This window comes from Vulpes vulpes, chromosome 4 (assembly GCF_048418805.1).
Source record: "Vulpes vulpes isolate BD-2025 chromosome 4, VulVul3, whole genome shotgun sequence".
Taxonomy (NCBI): domain Eukaryota; kingdom Metazoa; phylum Chordata; class Mammalia; order Carnivora; family Canidae; genus Vulpes; species Vulpes vulpes.
Window position 1 is genome coordinate 63,932,409 of NC_132783.1, and position 19,385 is coordinate 63,951,793.

Below are 19,385 nucleotides of genomic sequence, written 5' to 3' on the forward strand. Positions count from 1 at the left end.
CAGCTTTATGACATAAACATACACATTTTATGCTTATACAAGCCATTTTGTTCTTTACACAAATGACACCATACTATATATGGGGTCCTGTTCCTTACATTTTCATTCAATAATATAACCTCGAAAGTTAAATTTTTTTAAATCTTATGTGGCTGCATAGTATTTGTATAAATACACCATGATTTAACCAGTCTTCAAACTGATAGACTTAGGTTACTCCCAAGTTTTTGCTATTACAAATAATACTGCAAAGATTAAACATACTCATTTATGTTTTTATACCCATGCAAAAACATCTGCAGGAAACATTCTCAAAATGGGTATTGCTAAATCAAAGGGTATGAGCACTTTTAATGTTGATAAGTAATAACAAATGTCCCTTTTTAGTGGCTATACCAATTTATATCCCATTAGCACTATATGAGCCCCTGTATCATCACATTGCCCTTCCAGATTAACAAATTTTTGGTAACCTGTCAGTCTGATAAGTGAAACATGCATTTTATTTACAATTCCTTTTATGAGGGAAACTGGGCATCTATTCATTTTGATTCCCCTTTCTCTAAACTACCTGTTCGCATCCTTTACCTATTTTCCTGTTGGTTTATTGGTCTTTTTCTCAATCTGTTTTTAAAATCTAAACCGTTTCCTATATGCTCTTCACCATGAAATGACTACATAATCCCTCAAATAAAATACTTTAAAAAGAACTGAAAGGAAGGACACAAGCAGATATTTTACAACCATGTCCACAGTGCTACTACTCACAAAGAGCTAATCCAAATATCAATCCAGGGACGCCTAGGTGGCTCAGTGGTTGAGCGTCTGCCTTTGGCTCAGGGTGTGATTCCAGAGCCCCAGGATCAAGTCCAACATCAGGCTTCCTGTGTGGAGCCTGCTTCTCCCTCTGCCGGTGCCTCTGTCTCTCTCTCTGTGTCTTTCATGAATAAATAAATAAAATCTAAAAAATATATATATATCAATCCAAATATCAATGTGGTGTAAGCATATGATGGAATGTTATTCAGCTTTAAGAAGGGATTTCTGGTACATGCTACAACATAGATGAACTCTGAGGACATCATGCTAAGTGAAATAAGCCAGTAAAGACAAATACTGTATGATTCTACTTAAAAGAAGCATCTAAAGTAGTCAAATTCATAGAGAAAGTAGAATTCTGGTTGCCAAGGGCTGTGAGGAGAGGGAAAGTGTTAATGCCTAAGGTTCAGTTTTGAAAAATGAAAGTTCTGGAGACAGATGGTGGGGATGGTTGCACAGTAATATGAATATACTTAACACTACTAAACTGTAGTACACTTAAAAATTGTTCAAATGGTGTGGGGCGTCTGGCTCAGTCAGTGGAGCATGCCACTCTTGAACTCAGGGTTGTGAATTCAAGCCCATGCTGGGTGTAAAGATAACTTAAAATCTTAAAAAAGATGGTCAATATTATCTGTATTTTAGCCCAATTAAAAAAATAATGGGAAATTTAATTCCCAAAATTTTAAGTTTTGTAGAGTTTTGATTTGCTTCAGCTTTAATTGGGACACTGAGGATGCCTGGGTGGCTCAGCCAGTTAAGCATCCAACTCTTGATTTTGGGTCAGGTCAAGATCTCAGTGTTGTGAGGTCGAGCCCCACATTGGGCTCTACACTCAGTGGGGAATCAGCCTGAGATTCTCTCCCTCTGCCCCTTGCTCATATTTGGTCATGCACATGCACTCTATCTCTCTCTTTCTAAAGTAAATAAAATCTTTAATTGGGACACTGAATCATTAAGAATATTTCTTCTCCATTTTTCAAAATATACCTTCCTAATGCCCTGGGAAGGAGTTTGATTATATCCAACATCTTAGTCATTTGGGAAGACTCTCAAAAATAGTTTCTTTTTCCACAATATTTCAGGCTCTTCCACTTCACCTGTTTCTTCTTCCTTGTTGATGAGAATTCAAAACAAAGAAATCTTTCCTCTCATTTTGTTTCTTCTAATAAACTTACATGGCCCCTTCTCCCTACCTCCACCTTGCCCCACACTCACACAAATTAGGTCCTTTCCAGAGAAAAGATAAGCTTCTAGCAGAATTTAAGACAGCTGAAATCTTCCATCATTTATCTTATTTTTGTGCCTTTTATAATTTTGTGCTTCTTTTATACTCTATAAAAGCAACAACCTTATTCTCCTTACCAAGTGATGTATAGCAAAATCTATAGATCTCTTCTACTCCTTAGTCCTTTTACTGTCTCTCATGCTTTTTACTCTAATGACATGACTCTTGGCCCCAAACAAGTATGTATCTGTGTACATATATATACACACACATATATATAATCTTCCTGATACACACTCTTTAGCTCTCAAATTATATACTGGATTTTTGTGAAGAAAGACAAAGATCTCCATTCCAATAATGAATTTATCCCAGCAAATTGTAGTGATTGATATTCACAGTATCGCATTTATCTTCCTGGAAAGGAAATTTGAGACCATACATTCAGGTATGGTGCTTTTGCACAACTTCCTCCTAAAATCTTTTGGCTATTTCCATATGTGTGTGTGTGTGTGTATAGCTTTTTTAAAAAAATGATTTTATTTATTTATTCATGAGAGACACACAGAGAGAGGCAGAGACATACACAGAGAGAGAAGCAGGCTCCTCACAGTGAGCCTGGCGTGGGACTCGATCCCTGGACCGGGATCATGCCCTGAGCCAAAGGCAGATGCTCAACTGCTGAGCCACCCAGGAGTCCCTTTATGGATCTTTATGGTTCTATATAACACTCTTTCTTCTCAACAGCATCCAATTTCAATAGTGTTATGAGCAATGTTTCCCTCTTTATAACATTTTAGTATCCATTCCTTTCAATAATGTTTTCTTGATTCCTATTGGTAACTATTTTTCTTCATTCTGAGAAGCAAACTACTTTAGGATAGGGCTGATCATTATCTGGGAAGACAAGAAAGGAGGTGGGCTCAGATCTGAGTTATTATCCACACTTATTAGGAATAAAAGATGGGGGGGCACCTGGGTGGCTCAGTTGGTTAAGCATTGGACTCTTGGTTTCAGCACAGATCATGATCACACGGGTCATGAGATCAAGCCCAATGTTTGGCTCTGCACTCAGCATGGAGTCTACTTGGAATTCTCTGCCTCTTTCTCTCCCCCTCCTCTCCACCACTCCTCACTCTCTCTAAAATAAATAAATAAATTAATAAATAAAAACTGGGGGGAAAAAGATGTGAGGAAATATATCTACATGGTTAAGTCATGACCACCAGAAGTTCAGACTGAAGAAGGGAGGTCATGGTTAATACCTGGCATTAATGGATTCAAGAAAATATAGATGGCTCTCCCAATAAGTGGGAATAAGTGGGAATCCCCACAACAGTGGGCAGTCCAAGTGGATGTTTCTCAGAAACCCAAAGATTGCATCTAGGAAGCCTGGTCAAAGAAACATATAGTACAAGTCATGCAACTGGGGATCAGGGGCAACTAACAAGAACAGTGAAACTTCATTTTCATCAGGTAGTTGGAGTACTGGGCTGATTACCTGGACAGAGACTAAGTGAGGTATTTTTTTTTACTGTAAGTACATAGGTTCTCAAGGTATCTTCTAACTGAAGATTTTCACTAATTTCTAACTGAAATTTAGCATTTTCCAAAATTGTGCACATAGGTCAAAAAAATCAATTGGATTAGCAGCACCTGTGATCATACATATTTTATATCACATTACAGCTATTACAGATATCTCCAGATATACTTTGCACGCATCACCATTTCAAAATTATAATAGTAGTTTTTAAGTATTTTGATAACTATTTCACATAACTGAATTTCACTTGAAGTCTTACGTATTTTTTTTCTCTCCTAAGTTTTTATTTATTTAAATTTCAGTTAGTTAACATACAGGGTAGTATTAGTTTCAGGGGCAGAATTTAGTGATTCAGAACTTCCATACAACATCCAGTGCTCATCAAAGTGCCCTCCTTAATCCCCATCACCTATTTCACCCATCCCCCACCCACCTGCCCTCTGGAAACCATCAGTTAGTTCCCTATAATTAGGAGTCTTGTTTCCCCCCTCTATATTTCTTTCTTAAGTCACACAGGAGTATAATCATATGGTATTTGTTCTTCTCTGACTTATTTTGCTTAGCATTATACTCTTTAGCTCCAACCACATTGTTGCAATTGGCAAGATTTCAACATATGGCTGAGTAATATTCATGGTGTATGTGTATGTATGAATATATATATTCATTCCACATCTTCTTTATCTATTCATCCGTGGATGGACATTTGGGCTCTTTCCATAATTTGGCTCTTGTTGATAATGCTGATATAACATCGGGGTGCATGTACTCTCTTCGAATCTGTATTTTTGTATCCTTTGGATCCAGCAAGTAGTGCAATTGCTGGATCGCATCCTTACCAACACCTTGTTTCCTGTGTTGTGAATTTTAGCCATTCTGACAAGTCTGAGGTGGTATTTCATTGCGGTTTTGATTTTTATTTCCCTGATGGTGACTGAGGCTGATCATCTTTTCATGTGTCTGTTAGGCATCTGTAGGTCTTCTTTGGAAAAATATCTATTCGTATAATCTGCCCATTTCTTAACTGGATTATTTGGGTTTGGGGTGCTGAGTTTTTTAAGTTTTTTTAAATGAAATCCTATGTGTTTTCTGTATTTAAAAACATTTAAAAAACATTTTAGGGGCACCCAATGGGCTCAGCCAGTAAAGTGTGTGACTCTTGATCTCAGGGTTCTGATTCGAGTCTCACATTGGATATAGAAATTACTTAAAAATAAAATCTTAAAACCAAAATTGGGCAGCCCCGGTGGCGCAGCGGCTTAGCGCCACCTGCAGCCCAGGGTGTGATCCTGGAGACGCGGGATAGAGTCCCAAGTCGGGTTCCCTGCATGGAGCCTGCTTCTCCCTCTGCTTGTGTCTCTGCCTCTCTCTCTCTCTCTCTCTCTCTCTCTCTCTCTATGTCTATGAATAAAATAAATAAAAATCTTAAAAAAAAATTCTGGGGTGCCTGGGTGGTTCAGTCAGCCTTCAGGTCAGGTAATGATTCCGGGGTCCTGGGATGGAGCTACACATTGGGCTCCCGGCTCAGCGAGGAGTCTGCTTCTCCCCCTCCCCGCCCCCACTTGTGCTTTCTCTCGCTCTTTCTAGCTCTCTTGCTCTTCTCACTCACTCAAATAAACTTAAAAACAAACAAACAGGGATCCCTGGGTGGCGCAGCGGTTTGGCGCCTGCCTTTGGCCCAGGGCGCGATCCTGGAGACCCGGGATCGAATCCCACGTCGGGCTCCCGGTGCATGGAGCCTGCTTCTCCCTCTGCCTGTGTCTCTGCCTCTCTCTCTCTCTGTATGACTATCATAAATAAATAATAAAAAAAAAAAATTAAAAAAAAAAAAAAAAAAAAAACCAAACCACCACCAACAACAAAAAATCTAAAGAGCTCACAGGCTTTATCAGACTGCTAATGGGGTCTTTATCCAACATAAATAATCAAACAAAATTTGAGGACATGAGGAGTTTGGTGGTAAGTCTCCAACATCAACAAAGTAAATTATTTAAACTAAATTATATAGCTCTTTACACAGTGCTTTCATTTTCTTTATCTTGCCTGCAAATATTCATTCAAAATATTAACAATTTCTTCAATTCTTCTAAAAATAACTGATACTGGGATGCCTGGTTTGTCGCCTGCCTTTGGGCCAGGGCGTGATCCTGGAGACCCTGGATCGTCCAGCACCAGGCTCCCTGCATGGAGCCTGCTTCTCTCTCTGCCTACGTCTGCCCCCCTCTCTCTCTCTCTCTGTGTCTCTCATGAATAAATAAATATTTAAAAACATAAATAAAAATAACTGTTACTGTTTTAAGAGTGGAAGAATCTTAACCTGGCAAGGGCACCTAACAAAGAGCAAAAGCTCTATCTACATTATTGAAGCAGTTCTCACTTCTTTTCTGCCATTTCAGGCCTGCAGCTTCCCCTTGTAGGAAGTACACTCCCTCTGCCTGGTGAGTCATTACTCACTCACCACACATGGTCCAGGCTGGCCAATATGATGACTCCTCACCTCTGCTTCCTTGCATGCAGCCACCGATCCATATGTAAAGATCCTAACCCAAGAAGAGTCAGTGTTTTAGAAAATGACATGTACTCTTGAAGAGAGGATCCATCTTTCTCTTTCCCAAGACCCTAAAACAAAAGGACCACTTAAACCTGGCCTCGCTGAGAGGTAACACTGCCACTATGTGGAAGAAATTTGTCTGAAGATAAGGCCAAAAAGGAAAGTAGAGTTGATCCAACTATGCCTTTCATTAACCCAGTAAATGAAACAGTAAAGTTTTTCTTTTGTTTACATCAGTTTGAACAGAGTTTCTTTCTCCCACAACTGAAAGAATTCTGAAAACCACAAAGGGATTGGGATCATATTTGTTCCTATTTACATTATATGCAGCCAGTCTGCTGGAGAGAAATTCAATCTTGTCCACTACATGCTAGCTATGGGACACTGGATAATTTAATCTCTCTTTGTCTCTGTTTCCTCATCTGTAAAATGTAGATGGTATTAGGAACTACTTCATAGGGCTGTTGTGAAAATTAAATGAGATTTTATGTGTAGAAGTGCTCAGTGTAAACAATCAACATTAGTCACTAAGATCTAATGATTAAGATTAAGATCTTTAACACCATAAATTAGATTCTATATTTAGATACAGGGGAAATATTTCATAAATTCAAAGAAATATGGGGATCCCTGGGTGGCGCAGCAGTTTGGCGCCTGCCTTTGGCCCAGGGCGCGATCCTGGAGACCCGGGATCGAGTCCCACATCGGGCTCCCGGTGCATGGAGCCTGCTTCTCCCTCTGCCTATGTCTCTGCCTCTCTCTCTCTCTCTCTCTGTATGACTATCATAAATAAATAATAAAAAAAAATAAATTCAAAGAAATATATTACAAGTTCAGAATAGCAGTAGCTGACATAGTTTAATCACAGTAAGCTACTGCTCAAAGGTTTGGATTCCAAAATCAGTTATCACATTTCCCACTTTCTTTAACCACCAAGAGATCCAAAAAGACAAAGACATCTGATGCACAACAGAAAAGATAAAAATACTAGCACTTTGTGAATTAATAATTAGAAAAAAGTTTTTAATACGACTTTCATTATCTTTCCAAATATATGCCGCTAAGTCTTCCTCTGATGTTCATTCAAAATTGTACCAAAATAATTGGTGTGAAGTCCGAAGATCGTTCACACACTGACACCTATCGAACAGAAAACTCAGTTATCAGTTTTTAGGAGCTCCAGATAGTGATCTTGGCTCAGACACTAACAAGCTATGAACCCTTACATTTATTAGCCTTTCTGTCACAAAGAATACAAGGAAGTAGAAGACATGTTCTTATAAGGAACTTACAGTCTAGTTGGGAGAGATAACCAACAGCAAAACACTAAGACCTACAATTAAAAATGCAAGGACCAAATACAGTGATTGAGAAGAAACGATATGGGTTAAGAGTGAGAGAAGCCTCCATGTGGAAACTATGCCATGGAGAGCAAAGAGTAAGAAAAAAAAATTTCTAGGTAGGGAAATGTACAAAGGTTTCATTGATTGCAGTCTCACTGGAGAAACTAGAGAACGCGGGTATCTTTAAACATTTAAGGGCAAAATGTCATCTGCTTTTAAATTACCACCCCAAATGTAACAATTTCCAAATATTTAACCCAATTTTTTTTTTTTTTAAGTAAGCTCTACACTCCATGCAGGGCTCAAACTCACAACCCCAAGATGGAGTCGCATGCTCTACCAACTGAGCCAGTGAGGGACCTGCTATTCAGCCCAATTTTTAACAAACTTGTCTGCTGTCCTTTTTAAAAAAGGTTTTTTTTTTTTTATTTGTAGTAAAATACACATAAAATGTATCATCTTAATCATTTTTAAGGGTATAGTTCAGTGGCATTAGATATATTCACATTGTTGTGCAACCAATCACCAAAATTTTCTCATCTGGCCCAACTGAAACTCTATACTCAGTAAAACAACTCCCATATCCCTCTCTCTACCCTGCCTCTACTTTCTATGAACTTGACGCTAGGTATCTCACATAAGTAGAATCAAACAGCATTTGTCTTTGTGACTGGCTTATTTCACTTACCATAATGTCTTGCTGTCCTTTTATGCCTAATGTCAAAGCCTGTCTCCAAGTTTACTGCATCCTCACAGTAGTTTCTTTGCCTCCACATACTGAATCATCTCATGTAATTTTTAGTAGGCCCTCCAAAAAGCTTTAAGCACTTCCTAAGAGGCCATAGGCAGGCCTTCTCTCTACGACACCAATGACTTAAATCTACACCAAACCCACAATTTTTATGACAAACTTATATGAAAGAGAAAATTAATCAATAACTTTGTGCCCCTTCTCTAAACACTTTCAAATATCAGCAAATCTCCTCAAATCACTCCTCCACAAATCCATCCCAGCCACTCCTCATAACTGGCAAACTATGAAGTTTCTCCTTTCCGGTAGACCCTATTTACTCTGGGTCATATTCCCTTTTTTTTTTTTTTTTCTTAAATTCAAGTCAGTTAACATATAGTGTATTTTTAGTTTCATTCTGATTCATATTCATTTCACACTTACTACCATATTGTTTTCTAGTGGACTCTCTTGCATATTTCCCAGTAAAATGCTAAAGTAGGGAAGTAGCATATATTTTTTAAAAATAAACTCTGAAGTGCTAAGTGTGCAAAAAATAGTCTATTAAAGTGTGTGAAGGGGGCCTGGGTGGCACAGTTGGTTGAGCATCTGACTCTTGATTTCTGCTCAGGTTGGGATCTCAGGGTTGTGAGATTGAGCCCACTTCAAGCCCTCCATGGGTATCGAGGCTCAGCGTGGAATCTGCTTGGGACTCTCTCTGCCTCTTCTCCTGGCCCCAGGCACTGTCTCTATCTCTGTCTCTCTCTCTCCCAAATAAATAAATCTTTGAAAAAATAAACTGTAAGATAAACTGAATTTAATAAATCAAAAAGAAAAAAAATCAAAACCACCAGAAAATAGTAACAACTCTAGTTTTATTGTTGAACATTTACATCTTACAAAATAAGTATTGAGATGATCCAAGAAGCCTGTTTAAAATCCATAACTTAGGGATGCCTGGGTGGCTCAGCAGGTCAGGCACCTGCCTTCAGCTCAGGTCATGATCCCGGAGTCCCAGAATGAGGCCCATATTGGGATCCCGTTCAGTGGGGAGTTTGCTTTTCCCTCTGCCCCTCACCCTGCTCATGCTCACTCACTCTCTCTCTCTCTCTCAAACAGATAAATAAAATCTATAAAATAAAATCCATAACTTAAAGGTAAAAACAATATTGTTCTACAGGGTTAAGGTTTGCTTAAGATTGAATTAGGTTCAATTTAAGTATGCATAGTGAAATTAAAAATTAAAATTAAAAGATTAGCCCTATAAGTACAGAAATAGAGCAGAGTAATATATGTTTGAAAGACAAACAGGAAAAAAAATGAAAAGACAAAACAAACTCAAACTTCAATTAAAAAAAAAAAGGCAAGGAGAAAAAAAAAAAAGCACAGAAAGTACATAATGTAGATGGCAGAACAAGTCCAAAGCCATCAACCATTATGGAAAGTCTACTAAAACCCAGATACTGTTTTAAGCACTAGGAATACAGCAGTAAACTAAACATATAAAAATATCTGACCTCATGAAGCTTCTACCCCAGTGGGGGAAACACAGTAACCCAGATAAATAAATAAACCACGTGGCATGCCATAAATATGATGGTAAGCACAAGGACAATGAGTGCAATGGAGCCGTAAGGGAAGCATATGTTGGAGAGGACCTCACTGAGAAGGAATATTCCAAAAAAATATGAAGGAAGATTGAACCATGTGACAGATGAGGGGAGAGCATTCCGGGCAAAGGAACCCCAAGCGCAAATATCCTGAGGCTGGGATGTGCTTGAGGCCATACAGTAGAGCAAAGAGGAGTAGCAAGAGAGGAGATTAGAGGTGAAGCAGGAGGCGATCTTAAGGACCTCGGGGCCACTCTACCAACCTTTGCTTTTACTCTGAGTGAAATGGGTAGTTCCTGCAGGGTTTTTTTAAGAGGATTTTTTTGGTAGGAGGATCACTCTAGATGCTGTGAGGAGAAAAGACTAAAAGGAAGAAAAAGCAGACAAGTTAGGTGGCCACTGAAGTAATCCAGGTGAGAGACAGCTTGTAAATTGGACAAGTGAAGTGGTGAGAAAGGGTCGGGAGTCTGGACAGATTTTGAAGGCGAAGCACAGGATCTGCTGATAGGTTACATGTGTGGCATGAAAGAGATGAGTCATGGGTGACTCCAAAAGTTTGGGCCTGAACAAATATCTCTGTAATGACAAAGAATAAGTAAAAAACGTCGCCTGTCAAAAGGCAGAGACTGCCAACACGGGTGTTCAAAAAACACCCAGTGGTACGCTGTTTATAAAAGCAGAGAGAAAGGTGAAAAGCAAACCGGCGGGCAGCCTTGAGACATATCAAATGGCAGCGGCCTTGGCTATACTAACGTCAGACACACAAGAAGTCAGCTCTCTTAATCTCGATCTCTTCCGTCTTCGCCTGAACAGTCTGGCCCCTGTGAACCCTGTCCTCCCGGCGGGCTCCTCCCGGCGGGCTGCCGTTCCTCTGGGGACGCGGATATCACAGCCCGGTGCGGACCCGCCCCGGCTGGAGGTCAGCACTACTTCTCCGCCTACTTCCCGTGACTTCTCCTTCGTCTGATCAAGGATCTGGAACTCGAGGGCTGCTTCTCTAACCCGAGCAATTCCACCTCTTCCGCGCCCGCTGGGCGGCACCGGCCTTTCGGCTCCCACGCCCGCCGCCCGAGCTGCCGCCCCCGGCCGGCCTCCCTCCCCGCCCGCGCGCCGGGGTCGGGGCGGGGCGGCAGGCAGCAGGCAACGCCCGACTCCGACAACCCGAGGAATTTCTAGGAGAGCACAGGAGCACCGAAGCCCCGCAGGGTGACGCACCGGCCACAGGCCAGCCACGAACGCTTGGCTCCAGCAGCTCCTGCAGCCCCTGCAGCCCCTCAGCGCCCCCGAAGCTCACCTGCCCGCGGCTAGCCCAGGCGGTCGTAGGCGCGCCCCGCACGCGCGCCGGCCCGTAGCGAGGCTTCCGGCTCTGGCCGGAAGTACTTCTTTAGGAAGACAGGAAGTCCCGCCTCCGCGGGACGAGCTGAGCTGCTGGAGCTCGGGCGTGAAGATCACAGGCGAGGGTTCGGAGAACGGGAGGTTTGGTCCACCCACCCAGACCTAGGCAAGCTCTCTACCCCTGCGCTGCCCGGAAGATTCCCCCAAGCCCAGGGTGGCAGAACAACCCAATGAAAGTGCATGTTCCAGTTTACTTGTTATTCAGTACCCTGTGTATTGAGAGTCTACCGCATAGAAAGCATGTGGTCTCAGAAAGAGTGCTGATGCTTCAAAAACTAAAAATAATAATACTGATGATGATAATAAGGCAAAATGAAAATACATCCGATAATAGAGCAAATTCCATAGGCATGAGTTTTCTATGTAGCTAGCTCAGTGGATCAAATGGTTTGTTGTGAGGATCAAATGAGATGACACAGACATTTAATGGGGTCTGGTACATGATTAAAGTACATAATACCTGTGATGTTGTTACCACTGGTTGAAAATAAGAGGCCTTTCACCCACCCAAGGGAAATTGAATAATAACTCAGGGAGGTAACATTTATGCTGAATCTTAAAGTTGCGAAGAATTTCAGTACATAGAGATAGATACCCATTGTGAATCTGTAAAAACTGCTTTTGTTGATTAATAAAAGGATGTAGGGTGAAAAACCTTCAAAAACCTTCTGAAAAGCTTTGTTGTTTGAAATTCTATCAGTAAGAATGGACTATCCCTGTCCTGCCTGACTGAGCTGAGTCAGGTAGGTCATTTTGATACTTTTCCAATCCAGGTATAGAACTTCAGATAAGGGGTTTTTAGACATACCATCCCATATTTAATTTGACTTTGTAGTTCTCAAGGATTCTAGACCTTAAAGTTGGCTTCATAGCCCAAACCAGAGCCTGCTCAATTCTTACCTATACTCCACCCAATCCTATGCTATCCCTGTCTCTTCCCCCCTCCCTTTTTTTTCAGTTAGACAGTTATTCTGATGTGTGGTCTTACTTGTTTCAGCAAGTTAATAAACCTGATTTTGTTAGACCATAGGCTTGACTTTGATGGGTTTATCACTTTATTTTTTTAAAATTTTTATTTATTTATTATAGGCACACAGTGAGAGAGAGAGAGAGAGAGAGGCAGAGACACAGGCAGAGGGAGAAGCAGGCTCCATGCACCGGGAGCCCGACGTGGGATTCGATCCCGGGTCTCCAGGATCGCGCCCTGGGCCAAAGGCAGGCGCCAAACTACTGCGCCACCCAGGGATCCCTATCACTTTATTTTGACCAAGCTTCTTGCACTCATGAACGTTGGAGGGTACTTTTAACCCTAATTTAGATAAAAACTGTAGTAGAATAAAGGTAATTTTTTTAAAAGATTTTATTTATTTATTAATAAGAGGCAAGAGAGAGAAAGAGGCAGAGACACAGGCAGAGGGAGAAGCAGGCTCCATGCAGGGAACCCAACGTGGGACCCAATCCTGGGTCTCCAGGATCAGGCCCTGGGCGGAAGTCGGCGCTAAACCGCTGAGCTACCCGGTCTGCACAAGGTAAATTATTTACTGACATTCATATATGTCCGAAAGAGAGCTATAGACTTTTTAATCAGAAAGGTTTTTAAAAATTTTTTAAGATTGAGTGGTTTATTGATTGATTTGACAGAGAGAGAGAAAGCGGGTGAGCAAGCACAAGCAGGGGGACTGGCAGAGGGAAAAGGAGAAGCATTTGGGGCTCCATCTCAGGACCCAGGGATCATGAACTGAGAGGAAAGCAGATGCTTAACTGACTAAACCACCCAGGTACCCCAACATGAAGGTTTTTAAATTGTCTTTTTGCCTGAGAAAAGACAGTTCTTGAAAATTATTTGGCATCTGCCAAATTCAGACCACCCCACAACAGATACAAAAAGCATAAATCTTCTTTTTCTTTGTAAAATACTTTCTTCTCTCCACTAAATTGTGACAATATTTGCCCAGTTTTGTCTATAGTGAAATAATGATGCCTCTGTCTTCAATCCTTTTCTTGTCACATTTATCCTACCTCGACTATGTTATCTACTTGAACTGCTTTCTCTGCTGAATCTCTCCCTCAAAGAGGAATGTACATTCTGTTTCTCATTCTTTACCTCCTTTTCACTTTTATCCCTTTCAGCCTGGCCTTCTGGCTTCACCATTGACTTCAAATCACCAAGGTGATTTCTCAGTCCCCTTATCCCTTGATTTCTCTACAGCAAAGGTTGATAGGACTGATTCTCAACCTTTGTTGTAAAACTCATATTTAAGGGGCACCTGGGTTCTCAGTCAATGGAGCTTCCAATTCTTGATTTTGGCTAGGGTCATGGTCTCAGGATCATGAGATCGAGCCCTGAGTCAGGCTTTGTGCTGAGTGCAGAGTCTGCTTGTCTCTTGCCCTCTGCTCCTCCCCCTGCTCTCTCTCTCTCTTTCTCTCTAATAAATAGACAAATAAAATCTTTAAAAATAAATAAAAATTGAGGCCATATTTAAAATATTATAGAAAAACCTCAAACTTAAAATACTGAATATTTGCAATGGAATCTCTTTTGAATCTCACCATTGGTGCATTTGGTAAATATTTAGTGAGTGCCAGCTCTGCACCAAATACCATTTTTTAGGCATTGGAGATCTAGCAGTGAAAAAGAGATGCAGTGCTCCAGTCCTGGGACACTTACATTCTAATGGTGTGAGACAGATGATACATAAATGAAATAAATAATTTCAGATTGTGCTAAGTGCAATAAAGGAAATAGAGGGTACTATAATAAGATGTAACCAACTTAGAGTAGAAAGGTAAGGGGAAGATAACTTGGGTGCCTGGGTGGCTCAGTTGGTTGAGTGTCTACCTTCGGCTGGGGTCATGATCTCAGGGTCCTGGGATTGAGTCCTGCATTGGGCTCCCTGCTCAGTGAGAAGTCTGCTTCTCCTCCCCCCTCTATAATCTCTCTCTCAACTAAATAAATAAAATCTTAAAAAAAAAAAAAAAAAAAAACGGGAGGAAGACAACTTTCATGATGGTACTTGAACTGATAGCCGCAAGATAAGGATCCAGCAATGTTAAAACAACATCTGAGGGGCCCCTGGATGCCTCAGTCAGTTGAACTCCAGACTCAATTTCCACTCAGGTCATGATCTCATGGGCTGTGGGACTGAGACTTGCAGGGACTGAGACTTGCATTGGCTTTCTCGCTGAACAGCGATGCTGCTTAAAGATTCTCTCCCTCTGCCCCTCTCCCCACTGGAGCATGTGCACTCAGGTTCCTTCTCTTTCTCTCTCAAATAAATAAATAAATATTTTTTAAAAATAGAAAAAGAGCATTACAGGCCTAAGGAAAATATGAAGGAAGAGCAAATATGAAGATTCCTAAGTAGGAAATACTGACTTAACAGTTTTTAAAGACCTTTCTAGTTGCAAGTTAACACGGATGGGATGCAGGGTAGAGGGAGAGTTAAGAGGGAAGACAGTGAACAGACAGGTCACTTATGAACTATTACAGTCATTTCATCTAGAGCACACACACAAAAATAATGGCTTAGGGATGCTTGGATGGCTCAGTATGTAGAGCATGTGACTCTCAATCTTAGGATCATGTGTTCAAAAAAAAATTAAAAAGTAAAAATTTAAAAAACTTAAAAAAATTAAAAAGGGGGGATCCCTGGGTGGCTCAGCGGTTTAGAGCCTGCCTTTGGCCCAGGGCATGATCCCGGAGTCCCAGGATAGAGTCCCATGTTGGGCTCCCTACATGGAGCCTGCTTCTCCCTCTGTCTGTGTCTCTGCCTCTCTATCTGTGTGTCTCTTGTGAATAAATAAAATCTTAAAAAAAAAAAAAAAAGGATCATGAGTTCAAGGCACAAGATGGAATCTTTTTTTTTTTTTTTTTAAAGAAAATGGTGGTTAAGCCAGAAAGGTAGGTGCAAACTTGAAGACCGGGGGTGGGTTTGCCTGCTGAGAAGTCAAGAAAGATGAAGAGAGAGAACTACTCATTAGATTTTGCAAGATAAACGTCAGTGTCCCCTTGACAAGAGCAGTTTTGATAGTCTTGGAATCAGAAGACAGACTGGCATGAGTTGAAGTGGAAAAGAAGTTGAAGGAACAAAGCTAAATGACTCTTCAAAGAACAGATCTGCCATATTTTATGAACATTTTTTTTTTAGTCACTATCTTATTGGATGTCTCTCCTCCATTACACTGTAACAGTTCACTCCTGGAAACCAGATACCCCAATTCTAGTGGTTCTTTCTTCCTTTTCTTCCTCTCTTCCTTCTCCTCCTCCTACTCCTTCCTCTCTTCCTTCTTCCCCTCCCCCTTCCCCTTCTTTTTCCTCTTTTTTGGGGCACCGGAGTGGCTCAGTGGTTGAGTGTCTGCCTTTGGCTCAGGTCATCATTCCGGGGCCCTAGGGTCGAGTTCCACATCAGGCTCCATGCAGGGAGCCTGCTTTTCCCTATGCCTATGTCTCTGCCTCTCTCTCTGTGTCTCTCATGAATAAAAAAATAAAAATTTTAAAAATTTGCCCATAATTTCCAGGCATTAATCAATCCCTTCAGGCCTATTAATAGGCCCCAAAGGAGTCCACGGATCCCAGATTAAGAACACCATTCTTTTCAATTACCTGGTCTCTTCTTCCTTCCTGAGTTCCTTACTCCTTTGATTGCTCCCTTCCTGGTTATCTGTCTTGGCCTGTTCTTCTGCTGCTGCATACTTTCTCAGTGTCTGCATACAATTTCTTGGTTTTTGTTATTGGGACCATGACAACTATGTTAGTACAGAAGCCATTTGGAGTTGTGGGGTAACTTGAAAGAAGATCAAGTTCAGGTAAGTCCACTTAATTTCAGGAGATTGATTTTATTAGTGTCTAATCAGACACTATGAAAGTTGAGGCTATGAATAATTGTTCATAGGCACATTCTGAGAAATATTTAAGAAAACAAAATCAGGGGCACCTGGGTGTCTCAGTTGGTTAAGTGTCTGCCTTCTGCTAAGGTCATAATCCCGGAGTCCTAGGAATGAACCCTGCATCCCACTCCTTGCCAGTGGGGTGTCTACTTCTCCTTCTCCCTCTGCTCCTCCCCTCAGTCATGCTCTCTCTCTTTCTCGCAAACAAATAAAAATAAATAAAATCTAAAACAAAACAAAACAAAATCAGCCTGACTGGCTCAGTCAGTGAAGTGTGTAAATTTTGATCTTGGGAGTTTGAGCCCCCTGTTGGGTGTAGATATTACTTAAAAATGAAATCTTTAAAAAAATAGATATTTTTTGCAAATATCTTCAAGATACTTGCAAATGACATATCAGGTAATGGGCTAGTATCCAAAATCTATAAAGAACTTTCAAACCCAACACCCAAAGAACAAACAATCCAATCAAGCAATGGGCAGAAAGGATGCCTGGGTGGCTCAGCAGTTGAGCATCTGCCTTTGGCTCAGGTCGTGGCCCCACCGTTCCAGGATCGAATCCCACATCAGGCTCCCTGCATGGAGCCTGCTTCTCCCTGTGTCTCTGCCTCTCTCTCTCTCTCTCTCTCTCTCTCTCTCTCTCTGTATCTCTCATGAATAAAGAAATAAAACCTTAAAAAAAAGAAACGGGCAGAAGACATGAACAGATATTTCTCCAAAGAAGACATACAAATGGCCAACAGACACATGAAAAAATGCTCCACATCATTTGGCATCAGGGAAATACAAATCAAAACCACAATGAGATACCACCTCACACTAGTTATAATGGCTAAAATTAATAAGTCCGTAAATGACAGATGTTGGTGAGAATGCAAAAAAAAGGGAACCCTTGTACATTTTTGGTGGGAACGCAAGCTGGTGCAGCCACTCTGGAAAATAGTATGGATGTTCCTCAAAAAATTGAAAATAGAGCTACCCTATGACACAACAATTGCACTAGTGGGTATTTACCCCTAGGATACAAATGTAGTGATCTGAAGGGCCACCTGCACCCCAATGTTTAGAGCAGCAATGTCCACAACAGCCAAACTATGGCAAGAGCCCAGATGACCACCGACAGATGAATGGATAAAGAAGATGTTGTTTATATATGCAATGCAATACTACTCAGCCATCAGAAAAAAACCGAAATCTTGCCATTTGCAATGATGTGGATGGAACTAGAGGGTATTATGCTAAGTGAACTAAGTCAATCAGAGGAAGACGATTATATGATCTCACTCATATGTGGAAATTAAGGAACAAAACAGAGGATCATGGAGAGAGAGGAAAAAATAAAACAAGATGAAATCAAAGAGGGAGACAAATCATAAGAAGTTCTTAATTATAGGAAACAAACTAAGGATCACGGGAGGGGAGGTGGGAGGGGAGATGGGGTAACTGGGTAATAGGCATTAAGGAGGGCATGTGATGTAATGAATACTGGGTATTATATAAGACTCATGAATCACTGACCTCTACTCTGAAACATATACCGTATGTTAATTAATTGAATTTTAATTTAAAAATAAATTAAAAATAAATTAAATAGAAAACGAAAGCAAAAGAAAATTCTCTCATTGTAATTTTACAATCTTCTTCAGGGTTGGTCCTCCTCCTAGCCCCACTGCAAGGAAGAGTCAGTCTTCCATGGAGATGTTCCACAGTGGTAGGTGTTCTTCTTAAGAACTTTTGGCACCTTCTGACGTGGCAACTTTTCCCCTTAGCATACTGGTTGTGAAGATTAATTATATGTGTTGACTTAGGCTAGGTCATAACACCCAGATATTTGGTCAAACACTAGTATAGATGTTGCTATGAAGGCATGTTTTAGATGAGAATAACAGTTAAATCAGTAGTGTTCAATAAAGCAGATTGCCCTCCTTAGTATAGGTGGGCTTCATCCAATTAGTTGAAGATCTTAAGAGAAAAAGATTGACCTCCTGAGAAAAATAATTCTGCCCCTCCCCCCCAAAGCATCTGACCATGAAACACGGAGAAAACATTAGAGTTCTTTCCATAGGAAAAAGCAAGTAATGATTTCTGGGTAGGTAAATAACATCTGTCACAGAGTCAATTCAATATCTTTTAAATTTCTCCAATTATACTATTTAAGACTATGATTTGTCTTATTTTAAGATTTTCTCAGTTCCTTAATTATTTGTTTCCTTTAAATGAAATTTTTTTGTTTTTGCTTCCTTTTTTTTTTTTTTCTTTTAACCCTGGTCTTTCTGTGTTATACTGCAGATGCTCTATACATGTGAAAGTTTCTGGTAGTCCAATTATACCACAAAATGAGGCAGTAGAAATTCTAAATTGGAGCTAGCAGGAGCTTGGCTTCTGTGGGCAAGACTGCCTGATGGTAAGTCTCACTGTCATGTGAGCAGGAAAGGAACAACCGTCATGCTCCAGGGAGGTTCCTAAATACCAAATAGAAGAGTGTACCTCTTTGACACCAATATCTTTGCCAGTTGCCCAAATTCTTCAAAGAAACTGACTTCTAGGGCAGCCCTGGTGGCGCAGCGGTTTGGCGCCGCCTGCAGCCCAGGGCGTGATCCTGGAGACCCTGGATCGAGTCCCACGTCAGGCTGTCTGTGTGGAGCCTGCTTCTCCCTCTGCCTGTGTTTCTGCCTCTCTCTTTCTCTGTGTGTCTCTCTCATGAATAAATAAATAAAATCTTAAAAAAAAGAAAAAAGAAAGAAACTGACTTCTAGCTCTCCAAAGAAGATGTCTTACTTTTTTGTTTAGGGATATATACCTGGCAACGATGATTTAGTTTCCCCACTGGGGTACAAGAAAGAAGTAGTGAGGGGAATGCATTCTTTTATTTACAGACCATCAATTAATTCCTGTTTTCATCCATATTTATCCCTTCAAACCTCTATGTTGACAAGCATAGCACTGTTCCAGTTAGTTTCCTATCACTGATCTAACAGATCACCACAATTTTAGTGGCTTAAAACAACAAATTTATTCTCATAGTTCTAAAGAAGTCCAACACTTCTCACTGGGCTATATCAAGGTGTTAGCGAGGCTGTGTTCCTATCTGGAGGCTCCAGCCAAAAATACATTCCTTGCCATCTCCTGTTTCTAGAGACCACCTGTATTCCAGGGCTCATGGTCCCCTTCCTCCATCGTCATGGTCAGAAATGGTGCATTAAGGGGCAGCCCAGGTGGCTCAGCGGTTTAGCGCCGCCTTTCGCTTGGGGCCTGATCCTGGAGACCCAGGATCGTG

At 40.9% G+C, this 19,385-nt stretch overlaps 1 protein-coding gene across 8 annotated transcripts in view; it reads right to left on the reverse strand.

The window, feature by feature from the left end:
* Window positions 1-19,385, reverse strand: part of TBCE (tubulin folding cofactor E) — a 110,993-nt gene that overhangs the window by 67,479 nt on the left and 24,129 nt on the right. Inside the window, exon 1 of one of the 8 annotated variants that reach the window (XR_012001061.1) lies at window positions 11,122-11,221. The exons of 3 other annotated variants lie outside the window; for them this stretch is intronic. The gene's annotated coding sequence lies outside the window, so the exon portion shown is untranslated. Of the gene's footprint in view, window positions 1-6,051; window positions 6,129-10,580; window positions 11,056-11,121; window positions 11,238-19,385 lie in introns of those variants that run through there. 4 more of the 8 variants (XM_026008717.2, XM_072755933.1, XM_072755931.1 and 1 more) reach the window with 4 other exon arrangements.